Genomic DNA, 13,774 nt, shown 5'->3' on the forward strand with positions numbered 1-13,774 from the left:
GCAGTGGATTGGCACTTGGTGCAGGGAGTGGCAACTGACCCTTAACATAGACAAATGTAATGTATTGCGAATACATAGAAAGAAGGATATTTTATTGTATGATTATATGATAGCGGAACAAACACTGGTAGCAGTTACTTCTGTAAAATATCTGGGAGTATGCGTGCGGAACAATTTGAAGTGGAATGATCATATAAAATTAATTGTTGGTGAGGCAGGTACCAGGTTGAGATTCATTGGGAGAGTCCTTAGAAAATGAAGTCCATCAACAAAGGAGGTGGTTTACAAAACACTCGTTCGATCTATACTTGAGTATTGCTCATCAGTGTGGGATTCGTACCAGGTCGGGTTGACGGAGGAGATAGAGAAGATCCAAAGAAGAAAGGGTTCAAATGGCTCTGAGCACTATGGGACTTAACTTCTAAGGTCATCAGTCCCCTATAACTTAGAACTACTTAAACCTAACTAACCTAAGGACATCACGCACATCCTTGCCCGAGGCAGGATTCGAACCTGCGACCGTGGCGGTCGCGCGGTTACAGGCTGTAGCGCCTAGAACCGCTCGGCCACCCCGGCCGGCTCCAAAGAAGAGCGACGCGTTTTGTCACAGGGTTATTTGGTAAGCGCGATAGCGTTACGGAGATGTTTAGCAAACTCAAGTGGCAGACTCTGCAAGAGAGGCGCTCTGCATCGCGGTGTAGCTTGCTGTCCAGGTTTCGAGAGGGTGTGTTTCTGGATGAGGTATCAAATATATTGTTCCTCCTACTTATACCTCCCGAGGAGATCACGAATGTAAAATTAGAGAGATTCGAGCGCGCACGGAGGCTTTCCGGCAGTCGTTCTTTCCGCGAACCATACGCGACTGGAACAGGAAAGGGAGGTAATGACAGTGGCAGCACGTAAAGTGCCTTCCACCACACACCGTTGGGTGGATTGCGGAGTATAAATGTAGATGTAGTAGATGTAGATATTGAGAACAGAATAAAAAATTCAGAGGCATGCTTTTGAGGATGCCCTCGTATGTGATGAATTAGGACTGTGTCCTGGACGTGGATTCCGGTTTAATGCGTTCCTTAGGCGCCCACAGCGTATCCCATTTCGCTACAGAGATCGTTTCGAATCTTCCCCCTTCGCTCGAACTCAACCTACAGTGAGTTCAGATACGAGTCGGTCCATGAGTCACGTTCAGGTAGCTCACCGAGCGATGTGGCGCATTGCTGTGACACTGAACTCTTATTCGGCAGGATTACAGTTCAATTCCTCGACCGGCCATCCAGGTTTCGGTTTGCCGCGATTTTCCTGAATAACTTAAAGTGAATGGCGGGATTGGTTGGTTGGTTGATTTGGGGGGAGGGGACCAAACAGCGTGGTCATCAGTCCCATCGGATTAGGGAAGGATGGAAAGGAAGTCGGCTGCGCCCTTTCAGAGGAACCATCCCGGCATTTGGCTGAAGCGATTTAGGGAAATTACCGAAAACCTAAATCAGGACGACCGGACGCGAGTTTGAACCGTCCGCTTCATCGTCCTTTGTGATGGTACATTGTAATAACTTGTTAGCTTTACTATTTGAAAAGGACATGATGATAACATTTATGTTTCCAGCACACTAATGCATCGATGATTTCGCAGAATCACACTGTGCTAAGCTACGATCTGAAGCCCCGTATCGTTTGTGGATCGCTTACCAAATGCCGAAGCTATCCGAAGATATGGTTCAAGTCGGTGTAGAATTGAGGATGGTTCATTACCTCTCACCACGACAGCATTTAATTTACTTCAGGGTAATCACGATATGCCGTGCAGCAAGAAGACGCTGTTAAGGAAGCTATGGACCTTTTTCTGCGAAATATCCCCTGCCAAATCCCCATTTTGTCACAGTTGTTGGCGTCAGTCAGTACCGTTCCATTGCTAAGGAAAAGAAGAAGAAGAAGCATAGCTTTGACGCCACATATGACATTCACTGTGGTTATCTTCTGGGGTGGAATTGTTCTGGATTCTTTGATCGGACGTAAGAGTCATGTTGCCGTACCATGCATATTTGCCTGATCTTTGATGCCACATGATGCATCCATGTTTCATCTCCGTTAATGGCATGATTCAGGAAAAGTGTTCCATCAGGAACCCCATGAGATGCCTGCGAGATGTAATGCTGTCTTGGCGATTTTCTGAGCGGTGAGTTGCATCCAATATGACTACGTCTCTTGATAGCTGAGTTACTCGCAGACAGTGTTTTGCTCATCACGTAGTTCTGGTCTATCATCACCGAACTGTTCGCACCGAACTCACACACATCGAGCTGAGTATGGTTTCTGTTAGTGAGATGCCATACAGATGCCTACAAAAATCTGACACTTTGCGTAAGTCTTTTAGTTCAGTTTCGATCAGCATAGCCACCTTACAAGTGACACTGCAAGGGGCCTAAGCATCGCATTGTGCCATCTAACGCTAGCGTGCAGACGTCATGGCCGTCCGCCGCGGTTCCAACAGAAAATTCTTGAGCAGTTCATGGAAGATAAGGACATGGAAGAGTCTTGTACTCGATATCATTAACAGATGCTCTTCACTTTCCTTCAGACCTCCCAAGTAATGTTAAACTTCCACACGGTTTCCCTATTACTGGTTTCGTAACTGCATGCCATTTCATATTACTTAATATTGTTACCCTTGGATTTATAAACGATGTTCCAAGCTTCACAAATTTCTCGGAAATCTGATACCTCCGAGTTGTTTCTTATTTAGATTGACCACATCAGGGTCTTAAGGTCCTCTGCTACATCAGATCAGGAACAGCACGTACCAAAGATACTACAAAACATTCCCAATAATATAACAATAATTAACAGTAATAATAATGAAGGTCATTTAGAATGACATAGATTAGCTTAGCACATTTTAAGCCATGTTTAGTACCATCAGAGCGGAATGGGTAAAGGAAGAGGAAAAGGCTGAAATTACAGTGACAGTTGCTGTTAGGAAAGAATAGGACATACATAGAGAACTCTACCGATAAGGGATTGACGATAGCGAGCTGCATGAAATGTGGGAGAGATGGCTAGTGTGACAGAAGGCGGATCATTAGCTGTCTTTTGAAGTTTGTAAGGAATTTGATTTCTCTGATATTTTGAGGAAAATTGTTCCAATGTCGGGTCCCCGCTAAAGAAAATGGTTTAGAGAACATGGCAGTTTTATGTGATGGTGCAGAGAGGATTTTACTTTGTTCAAAACGTGTATTTCTGGTTTTCCGTTCAGATAGTAATGCAAGAGTCGAACACAAATGAGGAGTATTGCAGTGATTGAGAAGATGATAGAGCAGACATTGTGATAGTCTCTACGCGGCCCGTAGTTGGATAATTGTTCGTAGGCTGGTGTGATACGGTCGAAAAACCATACGTTACAAATATATCGTATACAAGCATTTATTTCCAGTTTCAGCCTGCCTGAGCTTTCGTTTGAAAGTCCATGGAGAACGATATCTCCATAGTAAGTACGGGGAGTATTAGTATCTCTACGAGTTTCTTTTGAAGCTCGAAAGGAAATACTTTTGTGTATATCTGTAGTGAGTGAAGTGACACTGACATCTTCTTACAGACTGCTGTTGTGTGTTCAGTCCATTCTAAGTGATGGTCCAGAATTATCCCCAATTTATAGTCACTGCTTTTCCTGTACACAACAGAATCTTCAGCGAATAATGTGAAAATGCTGCTGATCCTGCCTGAAAATTGTAGGTATGTAATGAGAATAGCCTGTCGCTGTGGCCGAGCAGTTCTAGGCGCTTCAGTCCGGAACCTCGCTGCTGCTACGGTCGCAGGTTCGAATCCTGCCTCGGGCATGGATGTGTGTGTGATGTCCTTAGGTTAGCTAGGTTTAAGTAGTTCTAAGTTCTAGGGGACTGCTGACCTCAGAAGTTAAGTCCCATAGTGCTCAGAGCCATTTGAACCATTTTTTTGTAATGAGAATTTTAGCGTTCCTATTACGCATTACTGGGCGCACACGAGGTTAATTTAGTTTCTGTTGGTCATCCAGTATCCGTTACACTGTAATGTACTGAGGTGTAGCAGTAGAAGGCTGTTCATATGCTCATGTCTCGGTTGTCAATCGATCGTGTGGTAGCGTTACTTATGATCAGTAATGTTTCGATATAAACTTACAAGCATTTTTTTCGGTTATGGTGTGAACTAAGAAATGTGTACCAGTCTTAATAGAGTATTGGACCCTACTGATTCCAGAAAGCAATGACATTGTGTTCGAGCATGAAATCCTACAGGAAATTGATGTTAGGGATATTGGTGTGTAGTTCTATACCTGCGTGGCTTAATGGTTAAACGGTGTTAAAGGCAGGAAGATCCTTATGCGTAAATGGGTTTTTAAAGGCGTAATTCATTGTTTCGCAGTTCTGTCTGTTGTCTTCAGTTTCGAAATCAGTCTGATTCAGGAGAGGCAATGGAAGGTTTTGACCCTTCGTATTCATGTGTCCTCTGACAGCAGCAACTTCATGATGTGAATGATGAGTTATCAGAGTCGACTCTCATGCACTGATCACACAATTTTCCATCTTTTGATTAAATAAAATCACGCAGACAAGGACGTTTCATCATTTACTGTGCATTGGATCAATCACATTTCAGTGAGCCCTCGATTTCCAAAGAAAGTGTTGCGGATCGTATGAACCGTGAAAAGAGTTATTTAAAGAAAGATGGAAATAGTAGAAGCTAAGGAAGGTCGGAATTTTTAATCTTCCACTGCAACTGATCAGGACGGCTTCAACCTCCGTTTGCGTGAAACGAAGGCTCGCGTCTGGCCATTGCAATGTCTCTCTATCTGTGTTGCTAGTGACGTCCTTCGGGAATACTCGTGGCTTTTGATTCTTAGAAAGTGACGTTACAACTTTTTATCGTATCTCTCTTAGAATCTGGCGGGTTTGTTGAGTAATATTTCTGTACTTGAAACTTCATAAAAGTTGATTGTTCAGGTCTCTAGAAAAACGTATTATTTGGATCAAAAATTTATTTCCTTTTTTTGCGTAACAAAAAATCTGTGAACTGGCGCAGAGGTAAGACACTCGAAACAGCAGCTCAAGTCCTCGACCAGCCACCCAGATTTAGGTTTCCCGCCATTTCTCCAAATCGCTGAAGGTGAACGTCGGTACGGTTCCTCTGAAAGAGCACAACCCATTTCCTTCCCCGTCCTTCCCTTACCCGAGCTTGTGTTACGTCTCGTCGACGACGGGACTCTAAATCCAAGCATTCCTTTATTTCTTCCTTGCTTTATTCGACTGCAGTGCCGCAAATGAAGGGCACCGCGTGCTAAAAATTACTTTTTATTTATTTTTAGGAGTGGAAACTCCTGTAAATCTAAAAACTTAATCAGCGCGTGCAACAACTTTTGTCCAAATTTAACGTAATCTGCTAAGGAAGCTCCGTAATAACTGACATTACAATTATTAAAATCTTTTATAAAGGACAGTAGGACTCGCATAAGATTTTCGCCACTTTTACCGTAAAGTTAATGCGTCATATATCAGACGCATAGTAGACTCTGTTACTATTATTTTGAAAAGATTTGACCCTTCTACGAAACTTAAGAAGATGACGAAACGAGCTCTTCCGCAACCGTCCAAGAGGACGTAGGTAACAAGAAATAGTCGTAAGTATTTTTTCGTTTGTTTGTAAAACGTATAGTAATGCATTTAACACCAAGCATGAAATTCTCGGAAATGAATTCTGTTCTCATGAGTAATATGACCAATTTTCTCTCGCTGCGACAACGAATGCTTAATTTCGCGTTCAAAAGTAATAAATTGTTGAACGAATTACTATTTATTCAAAAGTAATAAATTGTCGAACGAATTACTTATGATCAGTAATGTTTCGATGTAAACTTACAAGCATTTTTTTCGGTGATGGTGTGAACTAAGAAATACGTACCAGTCTTAATAGAGTATCGGACCCTACCGATTTTCCGCTCATACTTCTATAGGCTAGTGCAGGTCGGATTATGTATTACCCGTTTTCCATGTCTTTTTATATTATATATACTTATATATATACACACGTCAGTGTGTTGATTACTTTTTCTCTGTGTCGAACAGTGTTCCCCCAGATATGTCACATAATGTACTAACTGATATTTTCTGCTCGGTCGTAACTGCACAACTGAGTGGACTGTGCCTGTCTAGAATAACCCTTTTGTGTCTACGCATCCACAATTCAACAACTGACATGCTGCGAGGTTAAACTAAGCATTAATTGCTTACTCATGCCGCCTATACTTAGAGGTACCACCCAATTTAAAAACATACATGTAATAGCTATAATTAGCAGTGTCCAAATACCGTAAATACTGGTGTAATGTTGTTCAGTACACTGCCTTCAGTCACCAATAGAAGTGTCTGCATTTATACCCATCACATATTGCTCCTACTTGACTATTATTTAATCATTTATTGAGTTTAAAACTGTGAATACCGTAAAGAAAACAATGCGCCAGCACTCAGTCTCCATACACAAATTATGAATTATTTTCATTGTTCTAGTTTACCAGACATTTAAAAAAGACCGGTTCCTAGGACGTTTTTATGTCCATGAAAATTACGTTTCCAAGGAAGAATGATTACGAAGAATTTGAGGTTTGGAATGATTGCGTAGAATCTGAGGCATGCAGATTCAGTCAGATTTTTAGACATTCCTTCTTTTTGACTGTTCGTCCTGGAATCACGCAGTTCATGAGTCTTAGGAATCAATAGCCGTTTGTTATTTTATGTTTTTGACAACACAATCTGAATAATGCTCTCTTGTCACGCTACATGAAGTAGCAAGATTTTACATCGTTAAATGACTGACATCTGCCTTGGGAGCAATCAGGTAAGAGATGAAAGATACTACCCTTGCAAAAGCCATATAAAGGAAAACAGAGGCCGAAACAGCTGTTTCTGGCACTCACCTTAAAAATAGCCCGAAGATCGCGAAACTGTCTGTGTGTGTGTGTGTGTGTGTGTGTGTGTGTGTATGTCTGTGTGTGTGTGTGAGAGAGAGAGAGAGTGTGTTATAAGGAGGGGGGGGGGGTCAGAATATAGACAAAAGATATTTGAAGCTATGCGACTGAAATTCGTTGACTTTATATGCACCTTCCAAGGAGATTCGAATATTTCGCGATTTAGCTTCACTGTCTCTGTAGTTTAGCCGCTTAGATTTCTCTCAGTATTTTCCTACAGTAGTTCACGTAGTTTTATATTTTTCAATATCTTTTTTTCTAATTTTGATTCCATGTGTCCACTGAAGATTAATAAAACATATGTATATCTTTTCTACGACGTTGAACGGTGACGTGCGTTTAACTTTGGCACACAAGCATACTTCTTTGGTTCACCGTTGCTGCGGCTTTTTCTAATGGGGAGAGGAGAGGAGGGCGTCAAGGTGTGACTCATTATTGCACTTCTTTCAAAAAATAGTTAATAACAGCATCCATGGTGAAGAATGCTCAAGAAATAGTGAACTACGTAAAAATCTGTTGAGTTTCACAATGTGAAGCATTTTAAAATTAAAAACACCATCTACAAGGAACATGCAACTGAGTATTTTCAGTTTTATTAGCGGCTTTGCCATTTCCTGCGTGATTGCTGCGGTCACCTTTTATTGCCAGAGCTACCAGTCCTCAATGCTGTAGATCATCTGTTGCCTGGTTCACTAACGGTTGGGTACTGCTAGTACATCTCATGAATCAGTTTCTTGTTCTGCTTAGATTTACGAACTGTGTCTTTAGCTATTAAAGATATATATAAGAATTTTTAATACTTCATTTTCATTTTTTCTTTTCTTTGCCATTTATTTAGATTTTTCGCAGTTCGTAAACAGAACTGTTGTTACTGCGGTGGAGAAAACCAAAGTTTTCTCTTTGGTTTACAGACAACACTGAAGGTTTGAGTAAACTTTCAGCATTAGCTCACACGACTCTTCAATGTGGGGCCGTGTGCCATTAGCGTGACGCTTCATTATTTACGGAGGCAGGCGTGCCTACACCTATATATTGTGACGGGCAGGGCGTGGCAGAGTGTCGCCCTATTCGAGAACCTGTGGCCAGACACCAGCGAGTAAGCCACCGCTGGCAGTAAGCGTAAGCACGAACGGGAACGCGACCACAATCCACAGTGTTCGTTTATGTTCTGCGAGGGTATAAAACTAGTTGTCGGACTGAAACATTTACGAAACCAAGACACACGGGCCGTTGCCCGTATGACATTGCAAAGTGCTTGCCCACAATGCAGACTGTTTGGGAAGTTTGACTGTCATAGGGCGTTTTAGTACATGAAAGACTTTTTTGTGTTGAACGAGAGAAACAATGTCCAACCAGTCTCGTGAAAAAGAGAGAAGAAGTAGCGATTACCTTTCAAAAATCGGCAGTAACGGTCGAGAAAGGAATTTGTTGACCACATGCTCCCCAAGTACTTCCGTCCAGCGTTGCGGTTAGACAGGCCGACAAATGTAATAGAGAATCGCAGTGATACGGAGTTACTTTCATGTTTTGGAGAACAGGTCAAAATACCGTAAGGTTACTAAGAGTAAACATGAGTGGTACTTCGCATTAATGTTGCCAAGAGGTGACTGATTATTAGTTTACTGTTAAACTTCGTAAATCATTACTGGTTCTATACCGATGATAGTTAATTCCGTGTTCCGTAGATCATTTGCACATTCTGTATCGAAATGACGTGGAATTAATTAGTGATGGGATGGCAACAGGAAGATACGGAATAATGGCCAGTAAAAAAAGAAGAATGAGACGAAGGTAATATGATTACGTGCATACCTCTTTAGTTGCACTTTACGTTTATATATATTTTTCTGTAGTTAGGGTGACCCTAAGGGTATTACTCTAGCTTAGTATGATTAATTGCTGAGCAAAACTACTGCAATCTCGGTACTCACGTTTACCACAGATCAGGTTCAACATTAAGGCTAATTACTCCCACTCTTTTAGTACGTAGAGAATACAAAATAATAAACAACTATGATGAGGAGGCAAGCCTTATCGGTAAATAATCAGGGCTAGGGAGGCGTGCTTGAGTGAGAAAACCAGTGGGAAGTTATCCCCTGGGTTCAGTACGGGACGTTATAACGTTTTAAACCGTGCATCGAGTATCTGAATACTGAATGCAAAGTCTTACTTTGTTGTGCTGAGATCACCTCAGGCGTGACAACACATGCTAATTTTTGTCGAGATTCCTATTACTCTTTCAACGTGCTGCATAAATTATACTGTCCGCTAAAGTAAGAACAACACACATTACAGCGTGATGGTTTTTCTTCTCTTGGTGCTAAGGGAGAAATAGACGAACACTATATTAAAGTCACGAAATATTTGACATATAATTTTAGATGAATGATGCATTTATCAATATGCACAACAGGTAATAAAGATATTAAATGAGTTCACTGCAAGAAGGCACAAACTTGAAACTAATTCGAAAGTATCGCCAATGGTTTCAGTTTATTTGGAAAGTTATGGAGAAATAATTTGTCAAAATAAATAGATAATAGAGTACTGCCATACTTTAGTGACTGGTAGATTACTTGACTAATTTGTTAGGTAATTTGGAGGATACCATAAGGAAACATTATATTTAATATATATTTCTTGTTATAGTGTTGAGTCAGTATTTGAGATAAATGATTGACATTGATATACATATGCAGAATTAAATAATTGCTGAAAAAGCCTACTTCATCCGTAATAAGAATTATTAAATGAAGAAGAGGTGGATTAAAATAGAATGTTTGGTTGTTACAGTGACTTACAACGAGATCAGCTATGCTTACCTTATATGCTCAGTGTCAACCTTAGAGGGATGAGCAGGTTTCCTATCCTTAGAAAGACGGTTTCGTGACCATTAGCTGCTATTTTGTCTGCAAAGAAAAAAAACATAATAAATCATTGGTTCACTAGTCTCAAAACAAGCACCTAATGTGTAGCACGTTATGAATCTCATGGTACAGAAATGATAACTTTTTTGTATCCCTGGTAGCATTGCATCCGGAGCCACAGGAATTAATGGCTATGAGCTACTGCTGAGCGCGCTGCTGGACAACCACGAAGCGCTAATCCTGCTACCAATATAAGATGAGTAAACTGTAATGGGTTAGATGGTTGGAAGCCTCATCCCAGTCAGATGAAACTAATTCGTATGTACAAATTTTATTGTACTCTTTGGCTGCAAATTAATAATACATTTTTAAGTCATCAGTCTTATGACTGGTCTGATGCGGCCCGCTACAAATTCCTCTCGTAAATAATGCATATGACTTAGGAAATCAACCCAAGAAGTTTGCCTTCCCAAAGTTCTATCATTCCCTGCAAATCTTTGAAGACTATGGACTCGCTTCGTTTTCTACGTCTATTCACTCTTCTCAACAGAAATACTATCCCAGCTTATCAGATCCTCCTCCCTCCTCAAACACATTGAAAACCTGATAACAATAACTTCATCGCTTCGTCCAAAATTTCCAGTCCTGTTATGCTTTCGACAACTATAACAACCCAAACCCCGAACTTCGCACTCTTTAAATCTTACTCGTATCCACGTAATCCTGCTGACATCTGTCCTTCCTAGCAGATCTAACCAACCTCTCTTTATCTTTCCCTTCAACAGAACTTTTTTCTGTACCTTTCCTTTTTTTTCAGCCAGACCTCCACCGATTTACTCCATCTATAGTTACCGTATTTTCTTTATCATAAACTCTTCATACTGTCAATTAAGCCTCAACGGAAATTACCTATTCTTTTGCTGTCCCCACACTACAGACATGCACAACATCTCTTAACATTGTCCGTCACAAAGTTTTCTTCCCCAGTGCGAATCGTTTAAGTGTAGTACACTCCTGGAAATTGAAATAAGAACACCGTGAATTCATTGTCCCAGGAAGGGGAAACTTTATTGACACATTCCTGGGGTCAGATACATCACATGATCACACTGACAGAACCACAGGCACATAGACACAGGCAACAGAGCATGCACAATGTCGGCACTAGTACAGTGTATATCCACCTTTCGCAGCAATGCAGGCTGCTATTCTCCCATGGAGACGATCGTAGAGATGCTGGATGTAGTCCTGTGGAACGGCTTGCCATGCCATTTCCACCTGGCGCCTCAGTTGGACCAGCGTTCGTGCTGGACGTGCAGACCGCGTGAGACGACGCTTCATCCAGTCCCAAACATGCTCAATGGGGGACAGATCCGGAGATCTTGCTGGCCAGGGTAGTTGACTTACACCTTCTAGAGCACGTTGGGTGGCACGGGATACATGCGGACGTGCATTGTCCTGTTGGAACAGCAAGTTCCCTTGCCGGTCTAGGAATGGTAGAACGATGGGTTCGATGACGGTTTGGATGTACCGTGCACTATTCAGTGTCCCCTCGACGATCACCAGTGGTGTGCGGCCAGTGTAGGAGATCGCTCCCCACACCGTGATGCCGGGTGTTGGCCCTGTGTGCCTCGGTCGTATGCAGTCCTGATTGTGGCGCTCACCTGCACGGCGCCAAACACGCATACGACCATCATTGGCACCAAGGCAGAAGCGACTCTCATCGCTGAAGACGACACGTCTCCATTCGTCCCTCCATTCACGCCTGTCGCGACGCCACTGGAGGCGGGCTGCACGATGTTGGGTCGTGAGCGGAAGACGGCCTAACGGTGTGCGGGACCGTAGCCCAGCTTCATGGAGACGGTTGCGAATGATCCTCGCCGATACCCCAGGAGCAACAGTGTCCCTAATTTGCTGGGAAGTGGCGGTGCGGTCCCCTACGGCACTGCGTAGGATCCTACGGTCTTGGCGTGCATCCGTGCGTCGCTGCGGTCCGGTCCCAGGTCGACGGGCACGTGCACCTTCCGCCGACCACTGGCGACAACATCGATGTACTGTGGAGACCTCACGCCCCACGTGTTGAGCAATTCGGCGGTACGTCCACCCGGCCTCCCGCATGCCCACTATACGCCCTCGCTCAAAGTCCGTCAACTGCACATACGGTTCACGTCCACGCTGTCGCGGCATGCTACCAGTGTTAAAGACTGCGATGGAGCTCCGTATGCCACGGCAAACTGGCTGACACTGACGGCGGCGGTGCACAAATGCTGCGCAGCTAGCGCCATTCGACGGCCAACACCGCGGTTCCTGGTGTGTCCGCTGTGCCGTGCGTGTGATCATTGCTTGCACAGCCCTCTCGCAGTGTCCGGAGCAAGTATGGTGGGTCTGACACACCGGTGTCAATGTGTTCTTTTTTCCATTTCCTGGAGTGTACTTTGTCTACAAATATGATATTCACTGTCATGAACTTTTTCAGAAAAAAATGCAGTTAATAACAGTATGATCCATTAGCATCTTTTTAGTCCTTGTAAACGCTTTAGTCCGCAGCTCGTGGTCGTGCGGCAGCGTTCTCGCTTCACATGCCCGGGTTCCCGGGTTCGATTCCCGGCGGGGTCAGGGATTTTCTCTGCCTTGTGATGACTCTGTGTTGTGTGATGTCCTTAGGTTAGTTAGGTTTAAGTAGTTCTAAGTTCTAGGGGACTGATGACCATAGATGTTAAGTTCCATAGTGCTCAGAGCCATTTGAACCCATTTGTAAACGCTTTAGCACTTCCGCAAATTTCCAATCAAAATAACTGTTCGTGTACAGTAATAAGCTCTACCTCTGCTTGTCAAAAATGGTTCAAATGGCTGTGAGCACTATGGGACTTAACATCTGAGGTCATCATCCCGAGGCAGGATTCGAACCTGCGACCGTAGCGGTCGCGCGGTTCCAGACTGAAGCACCTAGAACCGCTCGGCCACAACGGCCGGCTCTGCTTGTCACAAGTAATGCTTTCTCGATCTGTTCGCTAAAGAAGTATTGTACAGTTACGGTAAGCCTTAATTTCGAGGGAACTCCTTTGAAGAACAGATTCAGAATAGAGAAATACATTGGAATGGGAGCTGTGAAGGTAAGATGTACTTGTTGATGCCAGCGTTTTGCGAGGGAATCAAAAACTCCGTTACTGCCATTACAGCTTGACGCCCCGACAGTATGACAGGTGGCTTACCTGTTTTGGCGCCACTGCCGCTTCAGACTAATGTGTCAGTGACATTTGCTTACGGAAGGCAATCTCAAACTAAATCCTGCAAAATATCGGTACTGCATCGACCGACGAATTCAGATACTGTTGCTGCCGTCAGTACTGCAACTGGCTATTGCAGTCTGTAGTTTATTGAGAGCCTGATCCTGAAATATTTATTTTTTGTGATGAAACATGGTTGCATTTTCCGCTGAATAAACGACTCGGGAGTTCCGGAAATCCTCATCAGTACATCAAGTGCCTCTGCCTGACGAGGGAACAGGAAAGAGATGTGTAATTTATGCAGCACGAGTTACTGATCGATCTTTCTCCGTTTGTGCGCGTGATGCTAAATAGTGTTACGATTTTCTTGGACTTCTTTCAGAGGCTGCTTCTATTGTTTCTCTCCTCTAAAACCGCGCTGTCACGGCAGCCCGGAATGCCACGCAAACTCTGGAAGTCCGGAAAACCTATTAGATGACAAATGTCATCAACACGGTGGAACTCCGTTTGATTGGCAGGACACGTGTTACGAAAGAAACTTCTGAGTACAGTGGGGTGCGCGCTGTGGATCCGGACAGACAGTCACGTCCAGGAGTGTAGTTCAGTCCCCGGCGCCGTGCAGCGGCGGTGGGCGGCAATTGCAGGAAGCTCTCCAGACTCCGAGTGGGAGCCGCGAAGCCGGGCCGCTG

The 13,774-nt window shown here is 43.4% G+C and overlaps 1 protein-coding gene across 1 annotated transcript in view; it reads right to left on the reverse strand.

Moving 5' to 3' along the window:
- The window catches only part of LOC126175746 (uncharacterized), a 162,153-nt gene that overhangs the window by 56,123 nt on the left and 92,256 nt on the right, over window positions 1-13,774 (reverse strand). The window contains exon 2 of the mRNA XM_049922706.1: window positions 9,814-9,900. The gene's annotated coding sequence lies outside the window, so the exon portion shown is untranslated. The remainder of the gene's footprint in view (window positions 1-9,813; window positions 9,901-13,774) is intronic.

Source organism: Schistocerca cancellata, chromosome 1 (genome assembly GCF_023864275.1).
Source record: "Schistocerca cancellata isolate TAMUIC-IGC-003103 chromosome 1, iqSchCanc2.1, whole genome shotgun sequence".
NCBI lineage: Eukaryota > Metazoa > Arthropoda > Insecta > Orthoptera > Acrididae > Schistocerca > Schistocerca cancellata.